Here is a 23,972-nt window from a genome sequence, read left to right on the forward strand (position 1 = left end):
TGTTCACTGACCCTTTGCGGTGTGGTACCCATGTTTGTTACTCTACTGAAACTACTCTTTCTATTGCCTCTAGTTCCTACCTTCCAACCTTTTCTCTTAGCTGTTTCTTATCGTTCTTCATCTTTATATTTGACAGAAACTTCCTGATACATCTTCTCTTGGTTTTGTTTTTGTTTTTCAAGAAACCTGTACCCATTAGCAGTCAGTCGTTCCTCATCTTCCATCCTCAAACCCCTATCCCTGTCAATCACTAATCTATCTTCTGTTTCTATGTATTTGTCTATTCTGGACATTTTATATAAATGTAATTACATAACCTGTGGACTTTTTGTCTGGCTCCTTTCACTTAGCTTATGCTTTCAAGGTTCATGTTGTAGCACATATCAGTACATCATTCCATTTTATGGTTGAGTAGTATTCTGTTGTATGATATACCACAGATTGTTTATTCATTCATCAGTTGATGGACATCTAGGTTGTTTCCACCTTTTGGCTGTTGCAAATAGTGCTGATATTAGTGTTCCTATACAAGTACTTGTGTGAATGCCTCTTTTCAATTCTTTTGGGTGTATATTGGTATTTATCTAGGAGTGGAATTGCTGGGTCATATGGTGATTCTATGTTTGACATTCTGAGGAACTGCCAAACAGTTTTCCAAAGGAGCTGTACCATTTCACACTCCCACTAGCAATGTAAAAGGGTTACAGTTTTTCCACATCTTCTGCAACCCTTGGTGTTGTCTGCTTTTAATGTTAGCCATCTTAGTGGATATGAGAGTATTAGAGTTTTATTTGCATTTCCCCAGTGGCTAATGATTTTTGGCATCATTTCATGTATTTATTACCTATTTGTATATCTACTTTGCAGAAATATCTGTTGAGATGCTTTACTCTTTTTATTTATTTTTTTATTTTGTGACAGGGTCTTGCTCTGTCACCCAGGCTGGAGTGCAGTGGCACAATCTTGGCTCACTGCAACCTCCAACTCCTGGTCTCAAGTGATCCTCCCACGTCAGCCTCCTGAGTAGCTGGAATACAGGCATAAGCCACCACACCTGGATAATTTTTGTATTTTTTGTAGAGATGGTGTTTTACCATGTTGCCCAGGCTGGTCTCCAATTCTTGGGCTCAAGTGATCCACCTGCCTCAGCTTCCCCCTTTACTCATTTTTAATGGGGTCTTCTTTTTATCACTGAGTTGTTGCAAATATCATCTCTCATTCTCTGGGTTGTGTTTTCATTTTCATGATAATGTCTTTTGAAACACAAAAGTTTTAACTTTTATAAAGCTAAGTTTATCTGTTTTTTTCTTTTCTTGATTGTGCTTTTAGTGTCACATTTAATAAATTGTTGCCTAACCTAAGGTCACAAACATTTATACTCTGTTTTCCTCTAACAATTTCATTGTTTTACCTAACTTCATTTTTTTTTTTTTGCATCGTGCACCATTTGTTGAGTCTATTCTATTTCATAATTGTCACCCTTATCCAAAATTCATTGACTATAAGAGATTGTTTCTGGATTTTTATTTTTATTCCATCGAAGTGTATGTCTATCTTTATGGCAGTACCTCAATGTCTTGATTACTATAGATTTGTAATAAGTTTGGAAATTGGCAAGTGTGAGTCCTCTACTTTTTTCTTCTTTTGATTCATACTAACCTACTTAGCCTTCTGCTTTTTTATGATGATCAACATTTCTTCCTACTAGTTTGTGGCTCAGGTTCCCTTTGAACATTCTTCAGTGGTTTCCATTACACCAAGCACCACCATTACCTTCTCTGATGGTTTCATATGATCCCATTTTCTTCACTTAGAAAAATATTCACAGAGTCACAAATCCTGTCTAATTAATTCATATTTATTTGCTGAGGAAATGGAGGAAAATGTCAAAAATCTTACCACCTCTGTGTTGCCCACTTAACATCATTCGGATCCGCAGCAGAACCATAGAGGAGACTAAGGTAGTAGGGATGGAGAAGAGTTTTTGAGAAATCCTCAAAAGGTATAAATAACATGATTATTATTGATAGAAAAATAACTGGGTACCTGAGAGAACAATAAAACACGTCTATTTTGCTATATTTTGGCAAAAGTTATAATCACTGCTATTTTATCTTTTTTTCTACTAATTGGATAGTTATGTTTAAGAACAGTATGACAAAATATCATTTTAGTTGAAAATGCTAAAGCATGAAACAAATATTTTTGATGGTTTTGTTATACTTACTAGTAATCTAATATGACAATATTATGCATATATGTACCATGACTTCTCGTGGGATATAAGCTATATTTGGCAGCAAGGAGAAATATACAAATCACAAGTATGAAGTGCTCATATTTTTGCACTCATATTTTCAGAATAACTTTAGTGTTTCCCCTTGTGTTTCTCATGTATGTTTCAAATCGCCCTATTCAATTTTCCTTTTTCCTTATTCAAATTTCAATTTCATTTTTAAGTAGAAAATTACATTAACCTCTGTGGATTTTTAGTGAAATGTTTCTCGTGGCACTATGAAAACACAATAGTGTAAATTGTGCCGTGATGGCATAGCTAATGATTCAAAACTGGGTCATGGCTTAAATTTTAGTGAGTAGAAACATATGCTTAAACTAATTGTAATCCAGCTCTACTGGCGGAATTTGATGGTGTGATGTCTCACAGAAAGTTCTCTGCTCCCAGACATGGGCCCCTCGGCTTCCTGCCTCGGAAGCGCAGCAGCAGGCATCGTTGGAAGGTAAAAAATTCCCTAAGGATGACCCTTCCAAGGCGTTCCACCTCACAGCCTTCCTGGGATACAAGGCTGGCATGGCCCACATCGTGAGGGAAGTCAACAGGCCAGGATCAAGGGGAACAAGAAGGAGGTAGTAGAGGCTGTGACCATTGTGGAGACACCACCCATAGTGGTTGTGGGCATTGTGGGCCATGTGGAAACCCTTCAAGGCCTCCGGACCTTCAAGACTGTGTTTGCTGAGCACATCAGCAATGAGTGCAAAAGGTGGTTCTATAAGAACTGACATAAATTTAGGCAGGCCTTTACCAAGTACTACAAGAAATGGCAGGATGAGGATGGCAAGAAGCAGCTGGAGAAGGACTTCAGCAGCATGAAGAAATACTGCCAAGTCATCCGCATTATTGCCCACACTCAGACACGCCTGCTTCATCTGCGCCAGAAGGCCCACCTAATGGAGATCCAAGTGAACATAGGCACTGTGGCTGAGACGCTGGACTGGGCCCACAAAAGGCTCAAGCAGCAGGTACCTGTGAACCAAGTGTTGGGGCAGGACGAGATGATCGACATCACTGGGGTGACCAAGGACAAAGGCTACAAAGGGGTCATCAGCCATCAGCATGCCAAGAAGCTGCCCCGCAAGACCCAATGAGGCCTGCGCAAGGTGGCCTGCATGGGGGCATGGCATCCTGCCCATGTGGCCTTCTCTCTTGCACACGCTGGGCAGAAAGGCTACCATCACTGCACTGAGATCAATAAGAATATCTGTAAGATCAGCCAGGGCCACCTTATCAAGAATGGCAAACTGATCAAGAACAGTGCCTCCACTAATTATGACCTGTCTGACAAGAGCATCAACCCTCTAAGTGGCTTTGTCCACTATGGTGAAGTGACCAATGACTTTGTCATGCTGAAAGGCTGTGTGGTGGGAACAAAGAAGCGAGTGCTCATCCTCCACAAGTCCTTGCTGGTGCAGACCAAACAGCGGGCTTTAAAGAAGATTGACCTCAAGTTCATTGACACCACCTGCAAGTTTGGCCAGGGCCACTTCCAGACCATGGAGGAGAAGAAAGCATTCATGGGACCACTCAAGAAAAACCGAATTGCAAAGGAAGAAAGAACTTAATGCCAGGAACAGATTTTGCAGCTGGTGGGGTATAAATATAAGTTATTTTCCACTGAAAAAATAAAAAATATATATAATTGTAATCCAGTAATACTTTAGAGACGTGCCTTTACTTGCCACATTTTTGAGCCTTGATTTGATTTCCAGTTTAGTTTAACAAATTGCTTTACTCAGGACTTTAAAATATCTGTCCAGCTCATTAGTTGTTACTTCTTTTACCCTTTTTATACTTGTTCTGGCTTTTCAAGGCTCACTGATTAACCATCCTTTGCAGCATTTCTCAGCCTTGGTGTGTTAGCTGAAGTCATACTACTTAGGGGGATTTTAGGTATTTGTTATAAGTGATGTCCATGGGTGACTTTAGGGGAGCCATTTACGTATGGAGGCCAGTGGCTATTGGAGCCTGACAAGCGGTCTCCCTAACTAGTTTTCATCAGAATGCAAAATGATAAAATTTTGAGGAATAACTTACGCATTCATTAAAACCTATGGGGGGAACACCCTAAACTGTGATAATATAATACAGAAAGTTGGAAAAATAATGGAAAAATCTATAATCCTATAAATTTTACAGCCTACCCTGATGCACAAAAGGTGTTTATTATAGCATAATATATTCCCATCTTTTGTTCAAGCATCATTCCGTCAGGGGAATGCCCACTGTATTTAATCTTGTTAATAGGATGTTAATTGCAAGTGGTAGTTGCTTTTCTGCTTTCTTTAGTCAATTCACATTTATTAAATGCATACTTATTTTCTAGGCACTGTGCTGAATGCTAGGGATGCATAAATAAGACTCTGTCCTCGGGGAATGCAAGGATAGTGAGGAAGATAGATAGGTGATCAATTATTATCATAGCATGTGTAAATGCCAGAAAAGAGGAGTAGGGTATTGCAGGACCACAGAGGAGAGACATCCACTGAACTCAGAGGAAGGGAAGTAAGCAAGAATTCCCAATAGATGTTGATGCCAGGTCTGAATTTCAAAGTAAGAATGGAAATTAGCCAATTGAAAAAGGCTTGCAGTAGCAAGGAATTCTAGACACAGTGACAGTACACAATGAAGCATGTGTTAAGGTTTGAGAACTTGTGCTGTTTTTAAGAAACTCTAAGCTGTTTGGTGTATGTACTTTTAGGGAAAGTGGTAAGAAATGAGGGCATAAAGGGATGAAGTTACCTACTCATTAATGGCCTAGCTTGCAGTTTTTAGAAGTTTAGATTTTATTCTAAAGCAAACATGAACTGAGAATATGTTAAGCAGAGAAGTAACACTGTCAGATTAAGTAACTATAAAGATCACTCTGATTATGGTCTGAGAGATGTTTGGGACCTGGGCGGGATGAAGAAGGCGCCTTTTGGCCTTGAGGCAGAGACTAGTCTGGAGCTCATTGCAATAGAAATTGAGGCAAGGCATTGCACATGTCCTAAAGTAGTGAGAATGAGAGCTTTGTACATATTCTATATATATGAAAAGTATAAAATTTGATTTTAGAACTTGATAAGGGCTATTATTTTACATTACTTAAATTACTAAATTATGGTTCTGTTTCCTAAATTTATCCTTGTCATTTTGATTAAAATTTTGAGTGTTGGTTAGGCAATTTAGTGCCAAATCTTTGAACCGATCAGTTTAATGCTACCAGATAGCTATTAGTAATAATAGCCATTATCTGTAGGCTTTTTTCTATTGTAATTTCCCTAATTTTTAAGCTCTTATGGGGGCTGGTGTATTACCTCACTCTAACCTCTTTTCATATCTATTACTGCTATGCTCCACTTAAAAAAAACACTCAAGTGCACAAATCTTAGTGTAAAGGAAGTATTTGAAAGAGATTATCTCAATTACAGAAGAACTTGCATAAGTTTCCTGGAATATTTTTAAAAGAGTATATTATGAAAACTTAATTTTTTTTTTGCCCTGTTTGCTTGAAGGATGTACTGCTTTGTTTCAGAGAGTCTCACTTACATGACTAACTACTTTGGCTCTTTTAAGTTTTCCAGTTTTCCTCAAATAATTCAGTATCTCTATAAGGGATCATTAACTGTTTACTTTACACAACCATTTACTAAAGACCTGGTCTAGGCTGGGCACAGTAGTTCACGCCTGTAATCCCAACACTTTGGGAGGCCGAGGCGGGCGGATCACGAGGTCAGGAGATTGAGACCATCCTGGCTAACACGGTGAAACCCTGTCTCCACTAAAATACAAAAAAATTAGCTGGGCATGTTGACACGCACCTGTAGTCCCAGCTACTTGGGAGGCTGAGGCCGGAGAATCGCTTGAACCCAGGAGACGGAGATTACAGTGAGCTGAAATCGCGCTACTGCACTCTGCCTGGGCAACAGAGCGAGACGATGCCTAAAAAAAAAAAAAAAAAAAAAAAAAAAAAAAACCTGGTCTATTCAAAGGACTATAATTCTAAGTAAGACAGGTATGATGCCCTTAAGGAACATGTGTAAACTATTGTATGGTATCCTTCCCAAAGGTTCTGGATTCTGTATTTCTAAAGTCTCAAATTCACTGCCAGCCATCCACAAAAAGGTTGCTTCTTTTTCTGGTAGAGAAACAATCCCTAATATGCTATAAAAAATTTGTTGAGAATATTTGATCTTCAGATATAGTTAGGTTTCCATAGATGTATCTAGATTAGATAGCCATTCCATGTCAAGAAATGAAAATGTTAGATTTTTATGAGCAAGATTAGCAAACAATTAAAATCAGTTCCCAACTTTAAATATTTGAAATCCTCACATTCACAGTGTACTTATTTTCCTAAGTAAGATAATAGCATCAGAGATCAGAAAGATGCCAGATCTAATAAACTAAGTCAGCTGCATTAGAATGCTAGTAAATGCCTTTTTGAAAGGTCGTCTCCATTAGTTCTTCTGTTGCTCTCCTTATAGGGATGTTTTCCCCTCTTTCTTGCTCTCTCTTCTTCTGAAAATGGTCATAGCTTACTTTTAACCAAATAGAGAACTTTATGAATTATTTAAAGTCTCTGTATTTAAGCAAAACAAAGCAATAGAGAATGTCTAAATAGTATAACAACATAAGTAAACACATTCTTTAAAGATGTCCGAAAGAAAAGAGCTGGAGAGCCAAACTTACTGTCACAGGATTTGTAAATTCCCTCAGGTTAAGTTACTTTGTGTTACATATTAGTAATTTTTTTAAAAAAGAGTTACTGGATCAATATAAATTTTCAAACTCTGAAAAAAACTATGTGTGTTTCATCTATATCTTGATGATGATAAAGTTATGTGTAGATATTAATTACAAGCATCCTCAAAAGAAAATACACACTGGTATAAAGGGCCAATGTGATTTTAACTTGCTCTTGATGATGACTTCTAATATTTCATGTCTATGTTGTTCTAGTAATTGGCATGAGGGAACTGCCCTGCCAGCTGGGAATGTCTTTAAGCCAACTTCTTACTATATTTTAAGTTATTGATAATGTAACGGAGATTTTGAATTTAAGATATACAAATTCTGAAATCATTATTTTTTTTTGTAGAGCATTGTTAGTGTATTCATTTCTTTTTTACTGTGACACTGTTTTATGAATTAAACTTAATAATGACAAGTAGTTTTATTACTGCTAAAAATGAAAACCAAAAGGATCCAGATGTTGCCAGATTGGATCTGGTCAGAATTTTTTGTTTATAGAAATTAGTATTTTAAAAAGTCAATAAAAAATATGTGTTCCAACAAGCATTGCAGTCCACTTTTATTATTATGTATGTAGATGATTAACAGTTTAAATCATATTGGGAGTAGAAATGTATGTATGATATAGATTGATTTTTAAAATAATCTACATGGTATATACAGGACACATTTTTTTTTAATGTTGTTAGCCTAAGGTTCCAAAAAATAGGAGAGTGAAAATCAACGTGGAATTGTCAAATCTGCAAAATATCTTACCTTGGGATTATACAGAACTTGTTCTGAAAGAAAAGTCAAAAACTTCATCCTGCAGCAATGTTCTTTCATGACTTAGGAGAAGTCTCTCTTCTCAGAAGAAAGAGAGAAAGCAAACTACTGCCATGTAACAATTTAAAAATTAATCCATTCTTGAGACCCCTGAACCATTGTGTTCTTTTAACATAACCTCCTCTTTTCTCTTATAAAAAACTAGATTCAGAACATTACAGTTCAGGAAGAATATATCACTATTGTAACTGGTGAACACTCTCTGTAACTTAATTTTTTTTTAAAGTGTGTGTGTGTGGATTGGATACAGTAATCTAGGAAAAGTCTCTGTGTAACAGTGAGTATGGTATTTTGTAGACATTGTTGGTCTCAGAGGCCCCCATTAAAAAGAATAAGAGTTGCTACTTCTCAAACCTTGTCAGATACTGGGCATATTACCTGCATGCACAATGGAGAGATTGAGGATACCAGTCTACCTTTGTGATAACCTTGTTTATACACTTACAAAACATATCGGCCACTGTATGCATTATTTCTACCACACTACCACAGCTTTGCTTGTAAGATTTTGTAAGAAATACACAAGAGGAAGGAATCATAGGCCTTGGATTCTGAAATGTCTAATTCAGTCACAGTGATGCAGTGCTCAAATGAACTATAACAGATTTAATGAGCAATCCAGGACAGAGACACATGTACTGGACACACTAGGGAAAGAGATTACATGTACAGGGACTAATTAGCATGAAAATACATTCATATAAGTAGTCTTGATCTATGGGACCCCTTCATTATTGGGAATGATTTTTGCATGAAGTTAATGAAGAGAAATTCAGGAGTTATGCCGTATAAAGAATTTTAAAATAGTGTTTTAACTTTTTGATTCTGCAAAGTCTCGATTCCTGGAGCAAAAAAGAAATTGTATGTCATAAAATAGTATGAGCAAATGAATGTGAATCTATTTTCTACAGAGTTTAAAATATAACAAGGTAGGGAATAGTAGCTATCCTTCAAATAACTGATTAATCAACAAATAGTTTGACTTCAATCTCTTGAATTAGATATGAGCAAGATATTGAGTATCACTTTGATATTTTAAAAAAGGGAATCTGGTCATAGTGTATTCTAGAATATATGCCTCTAACCAGACAGTTGAAAGACTTGGATTCAGTTTGTTGGGTGTTACAAGCATCTTTACCAAAGAAATCAATCTTAAAGCAGGATTTAGAGAAAGAAAAGATTTCAGCTGGAAGTAGTGCCTCATGCCTGTAATCCCAGCACTTTGGGAGGCTGAGGTGGATGGATTTCTTGAGCCCAGGAGTTTGAGACCAGCCTGGACCACATGACAAAACCCTGTCTCTACAAGAAATACAAAAATTGGTCAAGCATGGTGGCATGTGCCTGTGGTGCCAGCTACTTGAGAGGCAAAAGTGGGGGGATCTCCTGAGACCCTGTCTCCAAAAAACAAAAAAAAAAGAAAGAAAGAAAAGAAAAGATTTCATTTGTTTTAAGTTTGGTTAAGAGTTATGGGAAAAGGAACCAAAGAAGTGATAAGAAGAACAATATTTGAAAATAGATTTAAGTCAGACTGAAAAAATTTCAGGATCATAATATTAATTTGAATATCAGACACTTTATTCCATGTAAACAACAGTTTTAATTTTGAGCTTTGAAATTTAACATGTGAAAACCTAGAATTTAAAAGTACTTTTGATAAGTGTTAAACATTTGAAATTTGAGAAATTATGCTGATTTTTACCAGTCCCCTTCAAAAAGTTCAACATTGGATTGCTTAAATATATGGCCAGATTTGTGTAAAATATACAATTAATATTATTTTATTTTGTATCTGACTTCAGTACATTTTTATGTGCTTCCTCTTTGTGGACATCTTAAAAACTGCTACAGAAGTCAATATTCTTCGAAAATTCAGTAATTTAGAGGTGTGAAATTAGAACAATAATAGCTTAAGTGATTGATAAACTTATATATTATTTGCAAGAAATAGGATATTTTCTGTGTAAGTTAATTGGATTACGTGCCATCTAGCAGAAAAATCAGCACTGTATGGTATTTATGTTCAGTGTTACCATGATTGCCCGTGGTACTGAACTCACACCTTTATATGTGTAAAACGTGTGTAAGTGGATCAAGGCATTAGTGGGGCTGGTAATCAGAATAGAATAGGAATAAATTTAGAAGTGACCGTCATTCTTTCTGTCCCAGCTTTGAACAAGTCAAAATGCACATGATTTTGTTCATTCCATTATCAGGGCACCTTTTGAGAGAGAGAGTTGATTGACAAAGGATGGGTCGTAAATCAGACTAATTCTTTATGTGACTACTCTTTGCTTTATGGGAACATGTTTAACATTAGGGACATAAACTTTAGAGCGGTGCAGTAGGTAGATGACCATCATTAAAACAGCAGAATTGAATATTTAAATTGTGCTAAATAATGTGCTGGATGAATTTGCCTAAGTCTCCTCATTTAATTCCAGCAGATTCCTTGTAAGATATAGGTAGAATTTTTTTTTTTTTAATCTCACATTTGTAGTTGAAGAAACAAAGGTTTAAGGAGCTAAGTATTTTGCTTGAAGTTACACAACTTTAAGTGGTAGATCCATTATTCAAATCTGAACCATTCATACAATGTATACCTCATTTAATTTAATAATATATTATTCCTAAACATTGAGAATAACAAAGGTTCCTTTTGAATCAGTTTTTCTATTTAGGCAATAAGATGGCTCCATTTCATCTTTTGTGTACTTTACTGTAGTACTGCTTTGAGGAAATCACACTGGGCTTTCTGCTGGTTAGATCTCAGGCATATATGTATATTTATCCCCTGCTGCCTCTCCAAGCACATTTTGCTCTTGCAAATGCCTGAAATCTGGCCTGAACGTCCTCTGTCATTGTAGGTTCCACAAAATAGGATCTCTTTCCTTCCAGCAAGCATTGCCTTGGGGGATATTTTCATGTTTCCTTTTGTGTTCATTCGTGGTATGTAGGTTCATTTTATACCATTTAGGAAGCATTAAGAGACTTAAAAAAGGTCTCTTGACTTTATATCACACAATTGCAATAACCAATGTTAACATTTTGTTTATTTTGCTATATATATTCTTTCAGTGATGGTTTCTCTATGTCTGTGGTTTTTTTGTTTTTTACTGTGTATTCTTATATTTTTATAAGTAGTTTATTTTGATGTCTAGTATATACTGTAACTTGCTTTTTGAACCTAATATTTATTCTTGGAACATAAACTGATATTCTGCAAATACATGATTTTATTGGTTCTATAAAACTCTTTTGTAAGAATATACCATGATTTATTATTATTATTAAAATTTCAATAGCTTTAAGGGTAAAATTGCTTTTGGATTACATAGATAAATTATACAGTAGTAAAGCCTGGGCTGTTAGTGTACATGATTTTTCAGCCCGCACTCTTCTACCAACCTGCCCTCTTCCGAGTCTCCAGTGTTGATTATCCCACTCTGCATGTCCCTGTGTACCCATAGCTTAGCTCCTACTTTTAAGTGATAATATGCAGTGTTTGATTTTCCTTTCCTGAATAATTCACTTAGGATAGTGGCCTCCAGTTGCATCCAAATTGCTGCAAAAGACATTACCTTGTTCTTTTTGATGGCTCAGTAGTATTCCATGCACACACACAGACAACCCTCCCCCCACCACACACACACACACACACCCACCCCACATTTTCTTTATCCACTCATCAGCTGATGGGCACTTAGGTTGGTTACATATCTTTGCAATTGTGAATTGTGCTGCAATAAACATACAAGTGCAGGTATCTTTTCGATATGACTTCTTTTCCTTTGAGTAGATATCCACTAGTAGAATTGTTGGATCAAATCATAGATCTACTTTTAATTCTTTATAAAATCTCCATACTGTTTTCCATAGTTGTTTTACTAATTTACATTCCCACCAGCAGTGTAAGAGTATTCCCTTTGTACCACATCCATGCCAGCATCTATTTTTTTTTACTTTTTAATAATGGCCATTCTGACTGGGATAAGGTGGTTATCTCATTGTCGCTTTAATTTTCATTTTCCTGATGATTAGTGATGCTGATCATTTCTTTATATGTTTCTTGGCCACTTGTGTATGTTTGAAAAATGTCTGTACATGTAATTTGCCCACTTTTCAACAGGTTCATTTATTCTTTCTTGCTGATTTGTTTATTTACTAAGATTTATTTATTTCCCTGTTGTTGGATATTTAGATTGTTTCAAATTATTTGGTATTATTATACTATATAGAATAATCTTATATATAAATATCTTTATAAATTTATTATTGAAATTACTGGTAGAAGAATATGAGTTGTTTTGAACTCTTGTTATGTGTTACAAAGTTGTTTCTGAAAGGCTTTCAAATTTAAATTCCTACCAGCCATATGTGAGTAGCAGTCATAAAGAACACTCACAAATACTGAGTGTCATGATTTTTAAAAATAGTATATTTGTTAAATTGATGGGTGAAAAACTATCTTATTGTTTTTATTCATATTTATTTGCTTACTCATTGTGTTTAAAGAGCTTTATTACATATTGACCATTTGCTTTTCTTTCCCTAATTTTTGTTCATATAGTTTTACTCATTTTTGTATTACAGGGATCGTATGTTTCTTATTTCTTTAAATATGTTTATATTAATCCATTAGTGCTTTTTTTTTTTTTTTTTTTTTTTGCAGTTTGCAGTTTTTTCCTGTTTTAAGATAACCTGTAGTTTTTTGTTGTTTAAAATTGGTGGGACCATTGAAACTAGAATTTCCCTTTTAGATAAAAATTTAACATTAGTTACTTCAGGGAAACAGAGAAGAATAATAATAATTGTGATAGGGACTCAAGAAATTATACAAGTAGTGCTATTCATTATCGTTGGCTTCCATTCAAATGGAGCTAGATTTGTTATTTTCATGTTTCTCTTCCTGAGTCTCCATTTGTGACAGTCTTTTGGCAGAATTTCAGTCCACTTCTAACTTTTATACTTGCGGTTGGAGCCCAGCCAGCTTCTCCTGCTTTTTGGGAGGAGCTCGCTGTCATCGTACATCTCTTGGCTTGGATGTCTTGGAGCAATACATGGAAGATATTCAAGCTTCCTGAGACTTAAGTGGGTCACATCTCTCTAACAAAACTGAATCATTTGACATCTGAAAGTGGCTTTAAAGATCGTTGTTTAAAATTTTCACCATGTAGATGAGTCAAACCCAGAGACATTGCCTTTGCTTGCTTTCTCAGGCACACAGACTTTACTGAAGAGTAGTAAGCTCAGTTGATTCCCTGATAGCTACAGTATATTGTAGAGACTTTGTTGTTATTGATCGCATTTACACGTTTAATTCCTACTCTGCATATGATAATATTTTCCTGATTTAATAAACCAGGCATGATTTCCTATTGCATGATTTATTGTGTGATTTTTTTTTTTTTTTTTTTTTTTTAAAAAATTTTTTGGGATAGGATTTGGAAAAAACCCCCCCTTAAGGGTTTTTTTTTTTTTTTTTTTTTTTCTAGATGATGATATCTGTAGTAGTCTGTCTAAGGCATTATTATGAAAGACATTTATTAAACACCTTTACATATTACCATAGTGAAATAAAAGAAACTGCCTTTCCATTTACATAACTTAACAAAGTATATCTCACTCTATTTGAGTGCTACCTAACTTCTAGATCTCTCAACAGTTTTACCTAGCTATCATTTCTCAGCTGGGGATGGTGTACATGTTTTAGGGTAGAAACATATTCCCACCTGACCTGACAAAACTGTAGCTAACGTCATCAGATGTCAGGGCTTTGAACAAGCCTGCTTGTGGGTGGTTTATCTTTTCCAGTGATTTGAGACTTGTGTTGCATTGAATATACTTTGAATTTCATGTATATCTCTGCTTTATTAGTGTGTATTTGGGTTGTTTTGAATGGTTTTTATTTTAATATGTAGATTGATACATTTTTGTATATACTGCTGGAGGGGCTTTTGCACTGCTACATTTTAGAAATCAAAATAATAAATAATACATATGGTGTTCATTGTTTTTCTCCTCTGTCTTTTGATGACTAAACTTTCATTGGAAATGTTAGTAGCATTTCTTTATTTTTATTTTAACTTTTTTTAAAAATAATAATAAACGTTTAGCTTTTTAGCCAGGCCTAGCATTTTTGAATTTGAAAATGTATTGTCTATCTTTTAAATAGACTTTATTTATTTATTTATGTATTTTAATTTAATTTAAAAAAGTTTTTATTTTTTTTTCCCATTTATTTTATTGCATTTTAGGTTTTGGGGTACATGTGAAGAACATGCAAAATTATTGCATAGGAACACACATGGCAGTGTGATTTGCTGCCTTCCTCCCCATCACCTACATCTGGCATCTCTCCCCTTGCTATCTCTCCCCAGCTCCCCACCCCCCACCATCCCTCCCTTATTTACCCCCAACTTACCCCAGTGTGTAGTGCTCCCCTCCCTGTGTCCATGTGTTCTCATTGTTCAACACCCGCCTATGAGTGAGAACATGCGGTGTTTGATCTTCTGCTCTTCTATCAGTTTGCTGACAATGATGGTTTCCAGGTTCATCCATGTCCCTACAAAGCACACAAACTCATCGTTTTTGATGGCTGCGTAATATTCCATGGTGTATATGTGCCACATTTTCCCTATTCAGTCTATCATCGATGGGCATTTGGGTTGGTTCCAGGTCTTTGCTATTGTAAACAGTGCTGCAATGAACATTCATGTGCACGTGTCCTTATAGTAGAACGATTTGTAATCCTTTGGATATATACCCAGTAATGGGATTGCTGGGTCAAATGGAATTTCTAAATAGACTTTATTTTGTAGACCAGTTTTATGCTTACAGAAAAATTATGAAGAAATCTCAGAGTTCCCATTTACTTTTTCTCTTCTTCAGAATTTCCCACGTTATTAATATCTTACATTAGGGTGGCACATTTATTACTATTGATGAAACAATATTAATAAATTATTATCATTCAAGTCCATAGTTTATACCATAATTCAGCTTTCGTCTTATACAGTTCTATGAGTTTAACAAATGTCTTGTCTACTATATACTGATATGTGACTTATCCTTTGATGACAGTATAATCATCTCTTATATGGTTCATTTATTCATTTCATATATTTTTTCCAGTAGCTATTTGTTGAGTACATCCTGTGGTACGCATTCTTACAGATGCTGTAGGAAATTGTCAACCTATGCACACCCGATGATGATGAGGTAATTTGTGAGAAAAGGCTTTAGAAGGGAATAACCTTTGCTGACGGAATGGTATGATAACTAGCTGATTACTGGCTTAAAATTTCTACTTGTGAAGTGTTTCTCTCAGTTCAAATAGGAGTAGCATGTTCCAACTATGCTTCAGACATTTATTTGCAGAGAACTGGAGTATGGGTGCTATGTTAACTGGTGGCTGTACTAGACATTTCTTTATATCTTCCCTACTTTTGTTTGTGATGGATATTTCTTTATATCTTCTCTATTAGAAGTTGTCAGAGGCATTCAAAAAAAGCAGTATTTTTCCTTGCAACTAACTATTCTGGGAGAGTGTAAGCCAATGGGAAATTTTGACTTAATGAATTTCCCATTATAAACTTTCTGCATTAAATCTGTTGATATGTCCAAAAAATTGTAATATTTACATATCTTTGATGGGGAAAACAGGGTTGATTTTTTTTTTTACCTGAACCAAGCATTCCAAATGAATAAATACCAGTAGAAATGAAGAGCATAAATAGAAGACAATAGGAAGACTTAATTGAGTTAATTCATCTTCTTTTCTGGTTCTGTCATTCCTTTTCTCTTTGGTTGTAAGATTATACACTGACTAGCTGGTGGTGATGCCATCAGGCTAGGCATTAGTATAAGTTTTTGGTAGGTTCTTATATAATCCGCCAACTTTTACTGTTGCAGAGGTTATTTAGTATTATTTTTTATAACAGTTTAATTGAGAGTATATGATCTGAAGCCAGAATATCTGAGTTTAAATCCTGGCTGCCATGCATCCAGAGGCAGGTGTCTTAATTTCTCTAAATCTCAGTTTGGTCTACCATTATAATAATATTTTTCTTATATGGATGTTAGTATGATTAAATAGGATGATGTGCATGAAAACCAGTGCTATTAATCGCTGTTTAGAATTTGTTGTGACAATAATGATGATTGTATTGTAAGAGACCAAGTTGAAGTTCTTCTTGATCTATAAATGTATTTCTCATGTTTCTTCGATGAATTTGTTGAACATGAAAAAGATTTCTTTTCGTGGCTAATGGCTGTGCTTTGAAAATTTTCAGATTAAAGGTAAAACTATAATCCTCTTTCTGTGTAGATTGGGAAGCTAGGATTTTATTTGCTTTCTCTCAGGCGTCTGATTTATGTTTTCAGAGTGAATACCAGACCATTGCTAGTGTCATAAAAAAAAATCCAGAAAGTGGATGAGTCAGTCATTTAAAATAAAATCTGATCAGAAATCCTTTGACTGTGTTACATTTTAAGATAATGAATACTATCATACCAACTTTTCCCGTGTGTGCATGTGTGTATGCATGTGTATGCGGGTTAGAAAAACCGAAATACTATTTCTGCTCAATTCTATTTTGTGAAGTCAATCCAAGTTTTATAGTCCCATAAATAACAAATAAATGAAGTAATTATTGTCATTAAAGTAGAGAAACTATTGCTTTTTATTATTTATTGTGTTTGCCACTTAAATTGCATTAAGGCAAATGTTAAGTGAGTTTGTGTTGTGAAACCCTGCTAAAATTTGGAACTCAGTATAGTTTGTTAAAATATATAAAAATAAATCCATTTTAAGTAGGTATAAAATCCATTGAAGATGTTTTTATTTTTAAGCAAACTTGGAGTGTAGATTTTTTTTTTTTTTATTTAAAAATTTTATTTAATGTTGGTAACTAACAAAAGATTGATGAGTACTGTGACAGGGTGTGGGCTGAACAAAAATGAACTGGAAGATACATAGCAACAGAAAAATCACATTAGGAAAAGCTTTCTCCAATAGAGAAAATACGAAATTTGGTTAAGGTTTAATTAGATAAATATTAATACTTTGACTTTTAAATCATACTAGTGTGACGTCTATCTTTTTGCCAGTATAAATCTTCAGTGGATCAAATTACTTGTGGTAATCATGGAATCTCTGTGGCACCTTTTAGTTGAAAAACTGTACAACAAATAGCATATAGCTGTTTTTCTTGGACACTTATTATTTGGGTATTATATACTTGGTAGGAGAGATTGTTCCTCTGCTTACATTATTGGTTCTGTAGTGAGATTCAAATATTTAAAATTGTAGAAAAAATAGCTGGGTGTGGTGATATACACCTATAGTCCCAGCTACTTGGGAGTTTGAGGTTGCCTGAGCCCAGGAGTTTGGGCAGCATAACAAGGGTGCATCTGATTTATTTATTTATTTTTAATAATTATACTAAGTTCTGGGGTACATATCCAGAACGGTTTGTTACATAGGTATACATGTGCTATGGTGGTTTGCTGCATCCATCCCCCTGTCATCTACATTAGGTATTTCTCCTGTTATCCTTCCTCAATCCCTCCACCCCCTGCTATCCCTCGCTTACCCTCCTCTCCTCCCGACAGGCCCCAGTGTGTGATGTTTCCCTCCCTGTGTCCCTATTGTTCAATACCTGCTTATAGAACATGCAGTGTTTGGTTTTCTGTTCTTTGTCAGTGTTCTGAGAGTGATGGCTTCCAGTTTAATCCATGTTCCTGCAAAGGACATGAACTCATCCTTTTTTATGGCTGCATAGTATTCCATGGTGTATATGGTGTGTAGATTTTAAAGAATACTCGTCTAGCAATATCCATAGCTTAAAATATGTAGACATGAATAGAGATAGTTGAAAATTAACTTATTTAACCATTTGAAAATGAGATTTATTTTGTTTAATCCAGTGAAAAATGTCACAAAACCAAGAAGACATTGTTTTTTTGGTTAAAAAGGTCACAAATTTATGGCTGTATATGTTACTGGGATTAGAAGTGTTTTGCCTATTGGTAGTTTATCAAGTGAGTGAATACCTTTCTGTGAATGTGAGCAAGCTTCACGAATTTTAGCATTTCCATTTTAGAGAACCTGTGATGAGTTATTTTGCACAAAAGGCTTTATCTCTCAAACTCCTTTGCTATCTTTGCTTGACAGAGAGAGGATTTGATGACTTTTTCAAAATGCCCCTTTACTGCTTCACCTGAGCAATGTTTTAGTTGCCCTGTAATAAAAATGGAGCTGAGAATTGAAAGGCCAAAGCAAAGAGAGTTTTATAGTTTGGGATCTTTTAAGTTTCATGGATTTATTTTGTATTTATATTCTGGAGGGGGATGTACATTCTGATATTGCTCAGTTTTTGTCTGCTGGGGAAGTCAGCTGTCCAGAATAGCACTTTATTTTTTAATATAAAAAGAATAATGATTTGCCTTTTATGAAGGATAATTTTAATGGTACATTGCAGAGAATTAGTTGAAGGGAAATTGTAGGCATTATTTTAATATTTATAAAGTATTTTGAGGGCCAGGCGTGAAGGCTGCATGTAAATACACTACCAATAAAAAAAAAAAAAACATGACTAATACAATTGAGATATTAAAAAAAGAAAAAATATATATACTTACCATCTAGTGAGCAGACTTCCTTTCCCTAATTTGCATTTGGAAAACTCTAAATTAAAATGCTAAAAGGAAGACAAACAATTTCAGTCCATGCTGCTGGTTTTGTAAATACAGCTTGTTTACTTGATATAATTTTAAATGAATACTCTTGATATTAAGACATATACTTTCTGATCATGTAATGGTAAGCCATAGAATAATAGAAATGAGCTTGAAATGGGCATAGTTTTTACCATAGTGCAACATTAATTGCATGCTTTTATATCTTCAAATTAATTTTTCACATCTCTATACAGAAATAGACTTGTACAAAGAAAAATGAATAACTTGATGGTCTACAAGAGTGTCATTTTACTTGTGGACCATTGGAAGAGTTTTTTTGTTTGAGCATACAACAAATGAAATATGTAATGTTGTTTTATCTTCCAAATGTTCATTTCTGTATAATAAGAAATTGTAATTTTGCAATAGAAGAAAAATCCACTGAACTGGTTTATATGTGATTTTTTTTTTGTCAAACCCCGTAAGTTGCAAATTTGGCATTTAATGTTATATTGTAAACTATCTGATATCTTTTTTCTTGCTCTTTAACCTACGTATCTCTCACTTTTTCTCTTTTTCAGCTTTTTTCATGCGTTACCTCTAAATCCCCAAAGTACACACCACACAAACACTTAAATGTAAATATACACACTTTTGTGTACATTTGATGACTTATGCCATAATTCATTGACAAATCTAGAAGCACTCCATCAAGAGTCCCTTCATCTTCCCCTGCAAAGTCTATCAAATTGTCCTGTATCTTTATTCATATTATTTCCTGTTACTGTGGACAAAAAGAGTCCCTGTATCTATGGAAGAGCAATGTGTTTACTTGTGCACTGATGCCCATTCCTCAGTGATTGAGCTTCTTTCTCCATGCCATATTTATTTTCTCCCTCTCAACTGGATCATTTTCAGCCACATACTAACATGCTCTAGTGTCTCTTCTCTTGATAGAAAGAACCACCTTTGACCTCATACCCCACTCTAGCTATTCCCTATCCCTCTGCTCCTCAGACAGCAAAGCCCCTTAAAATATTTCTTTATTATTCTATTAGTCACTGTCTTTACATTCTCATCTCACTCTCTTCTGTTCATCCCAATTGAACTTTCATGTCCGTCATTCCACAGAGTCTGCTCTTCTTCTTAAGAACTTCAGTGACCTTCCATGTTTGTGGCTCAATTATTATTTTAATCTCTTAGCAGCTTTTTATATATTTTACCAATTCCCTCTTTCTTAGAGGAAACGATTATATTGGTTCTCGTGACTTCACACTCTCCTGGGTTTTCTCCTTTTTCACCAGCCCACTCTTTATCAATTTGCTTTGTTCACTGCTTTGATTGGTTTTCACATATGTTTTGGGGCTAGAACCAGTAAAACTTGCTGATGAATTGGATGTGTGGGGTAAAAGACAAAAAGGAAGCAAGAAAGACTCCTCATGATTTGGCCTAAGCAACTAGATGATGGTACCATTTATTGAGAAAGGGAAGACTTGGGTGGTGCCAGGATCAGGTGTCAAGAATAAAGTTATGCATTGGCCACGTTACATTTGAGATTTTTATTTAGACTGAAATCACGTTGGAAATGTTGTTTGGTAGGTAGTAAGTAGTTAGAGTTTGAGTCTAGAATTCCAGGGATCAGTTATAGCTAGAGGTATCAGTTTGAGATCATTAGCACATAGATGTATTCCCAAAATATATCTGGTTGAAATCACTTTGCGAGAGTATACATGGAGAAGAGAATAAAGTACAGGATAGAAGCCCTGGTGCATTCTATCAATTAGAGGCCTAAGAAAGGAGGAAGATCCAACAAAGCAAATTGAGGAAAGTATGGTCAAAAAAAGTAGAACAGTATAAGTCATAGAACCAAAGTAAGAGAATGTTCTCAGAAAGAGAATACAATCTAATGAATCAAATGCTACTGAGAGTTTGAACTAGATGCCATGTTGGTGTGAGTTGAAGAATACAGTTGGAAGTGAGAGAGTGTAAGCAGTTTGGATAAACACTCTTGAAAAGATTGGTTCTGGAGGAGCTCGGAAAAGGTGGTATGTGGGAAGGCAATAGTATAAGGTATTTTAGGGCTTTTTGTTTGTTTGTTTGTTTTTTGAAACAGGGTCTCACTCTATAGCCCAGGCTGGATGGAGTGCAGTGGTACGTTCTTGGCTTACTGCAGCCTTCAGCTCCCGGGTTCAAGTGATTCTCGTGCCTCAGCCTCCTGAGTAGCTGGAACTACTACAGGTGCAGCCACCATGCCTGGCTAAATTTTGCATTTTTGGTAGAGACGGGGTTTTGTCATGTTGGCCAGCCTGATCTCAAACTCCTGATCTCAAGTGATCTGCCTGCTTCGGCCTCTCAAAGTATTGGAATTATAGGCATGAGCCACCATGCCCAGCCTATTTTATGTTTTTTTTTAATGGGAAATGCTAAAGCATCTTTGAATGCTGATGAGAATAATAGTGTTGGAAAGAAAAAGTTGAAGATGTAGGAGAGAGACAAATTAAAAGGTGAAAACAAGAAAAGAGGAGTTCTAGATCTACATATGGAAGAACTTACCTTTGATAGGAGGATCATTTTCTCCTTTGTAATGGGAAAGATGAAGCTGGAGATGGTATAAATGCAAGTTTATTTGTTGGTGGCATGATTAGGGGTGGGGGGTACCATTTGATAGCTTCTATTTTCTCATTAGTTAGGCAGCAATGTCGCCACCTAACAATTAAGCAACAATGTGGGATGGGTTGATATGAAGTGGGTCATTTGAAAAAAATTGAAAAAATTATCAGTATAGTATTGCTATCATTTCTGGATAATAGAATGTGTTCCCTTGAAATTGATTATTATTACTTTAGAGTGATACCACTCTTCCCAATTATGTTATTTTCTAAGAATGCCATACAAACGCAAGCCTGCAAAAACATATAGAGCCATTAAGGGGAAAGACCATTAAATAATGATTACTAATGTCAAGGAATATATCTTGGGCCATGCAATTTAAACTAAACAGGGAGGCCAGTGAGGGCAGGAGAGGAATGATGGATGGTGGGTCAAAGAGCTGGTGGCTTCATCAACCGTTAAGAATTGGTTCCGCAGGGTTACTTGATCGATTAAACTGGAACTATAGGAAAAAGGGTCATCAGTTATGGTGATGGAATTGAGATTTGGGAGGTCGTATTACTTCTGGTGATCAGGGTGTGATGATCACAGGATTAAATGGCAGAGGCTGAATTCAGGAAAAGATGGAGGAGTTGAACTGAGAGACTAGAATAGGTCTGATGCGGATGATGAAGTCACTGAAAATAACAGAAGTTAGAGTGAACAAAAAGACTGAGTCATTTGCCACAGTCTTTAGTAAATGAGGGGGAGTGACTAGGAGATCTGAAGATGAAATGGAAAAGATGGAATAGCTGGATTATGCTACCTAATGCTTATTTCTGTCAACAGGATCGTATGAAAATTAAATATTGGCAAACCAATTACTTTATAAACCGATGACTGAATGAAAATCACTTCATGCATTGTTAGAGATAGCCCAATGAAAATGGATTCCATTGTATTTATCTAGTTCAGATGGTACATTTAATGAGAACTGTTTAAGTGGAGTGATATTTATGATGGCTAGCCATAATTATAATGAATTTTTAAAGCTTAGTTAGGCATATATAGTACTTTTTATCTATAAATGCATGTTTTAAAATAAAAAATAATTATAATCTATGTTAAAATAAACACTGGATATACAAGTTATAACAGCTTAAGGGATAAAATAGGCTTTGTTTTTGCTCTGTTTCATAGTAGCACTATATAAAGAACTTACTTGAAACATTTCAGTTTGCCCAAGTTAGCCAAGTACATACTTTGGCAGGTGACACAAGGCTTAATAGGGGTCCTAGTGTTTCAAGTCTTGGTTCTCTGTGACTCTGTGACCTCAGTTCCATAAACTGAAAAATCAAGTGGTTGTGTTTGGTACTTTTAAGGTATCTTCTGACTTTGTTCTACAATTCTAACAAAAAGAAATTTGAAATATTTGTGTGGAAATTATATCTTAGCTTTTAATATTGACATTATAATATTACATGGTACATATCTCTGTACCCCCTTGATAGAGGATTCTAAGCTATTGGTGATGATGTGATTTAATACTTCTGATTTTCCTTTAATTCTGTAATATTTAAATACGTATTCAAATAATTTGCTTTAAAGCAAGACTAGGAAAACAGCATTATATAGTACAGTAAGAAACACCAATAAAAGACTAGTTATATTTTACCTTGATTTTGGAAATCATTTTAAACCTACAGAAATCACAAGATTAAGAATACTACAAAGAACACTTGTATATATCCTTTACCCAGGTTCAACTACTGTTAAGCTCCTCTTTCTCGTCCTCTCTTTCCCTCTTCCTGAACCCTCCTCCCTCTCTCTTCCTGCCTTCTTTCCTTCTAATCTCCATCTCCATCTCTATTTCTTTTTCAGCCTCATTGAATCTGGGACATTTCCACAGCCATCCTTTGTCTTTTATGACATCGACAGTTTGAAGAATATAAATCTCCTTTTTAGAAATATAGTATTCCTTATGACTAGATTCAGGATATGTATTCTTAGCCAGCCAGAATTCAGCATAGGTAATGATGAGGTATCACACTTGGAGGTACTCAATACCTGTCTATCCCTCATTGGGGAAGTCAATTTTTTATTAGGGTATTATATAATTTTTCTGATGTCTAATTACTCTTTTTTTCCTTGGAATTAATAAGCAGTCTGTGGGAAGATACTTCAAGACCATGCAAATATCTTGCTCCTCATCAAAATGTTCCCCAAGGTTATCTAATATTTATCATAATGGTTGTAAAATGTTATGTTGCCAGTTATGTCACTCTTTCCACATATAGGAGTTGGCACTCAGCATTCTACTGTAAGGAAGACCTCTCCTTTCTCATTTATCATTTTACTACTTATAGATAGATTTGTTATCTGTATGGACTTATAAATTCCCATTTTTCAGTGGTTTATGATTCATTACTGCAATGCATTATTTGGTGCTAAATTTTTCCCACATATAGCCAATGAGAGCTCCTTCAAGCTGTTCCTGTGAAATGACTGAATTTTTTTTTTTTTTTTTTTTTAGCACTACCTTACTTTTGGACATAGAAAGACATTTTAGTTTCATTTTGTAGCTACTCTCACAGAGTCTTGGAATCTACAGTGTCTCTGAAGAACCTGGGATTTTTAGTGGGGAATTTTTTGAGGAACCATTACCTGGATGCTAGGTGTGTGCTCATTGCTACTAGAATGCAAGAAAATGCAAGTTACTTTTAAATTAACAGAGGATAAAACATTAAAAATGTAATTAGGGTATGACTTTTTAGGCAAATCATAGGATTGTGCTTTTACATATGTCTCATTGATTTGATCCAGATGGGAGGTAATTTCGAGTCCATAT

At 35.2% G+C, this 23,972-nt stretch overlaps 1 protein-coding gene and 1 pseudogene across 10 annotated transcripts in view; both read left to right on the forward strand.

Moving 5' to 3' along the window:
* The window catches only part of DIAPH2 (diaphanous related formin 2), a 916,386-nt gene that overhangs the window by 341,569 nt on the left and 550,845 nt on the right, over window positions 1-23,972 (forward strand). The gene's annotated exons all lie outside the window — the stretch shown is intronic.
* Window positions 1,089-21,914, forward strand: LOC116536071 (annotated as a pseudogene).

This window comes from Sapajus apella, unplaced genomic scaffold (genome assembly GCF_009761245.1).
Source record: "Sapajus apella isolate SASKATOON/1434 unplaced genomic scaffold, GSC_monkey_1.0 scaffold98, whole genome shotgun sequence".
Classification (NCBI taxonomy): domain Eukaryota; kingdom Metazoa; phylum Chordata; class Mammalia; order Primates; family Cebidae; genus Sapajus; species Sapajus apella.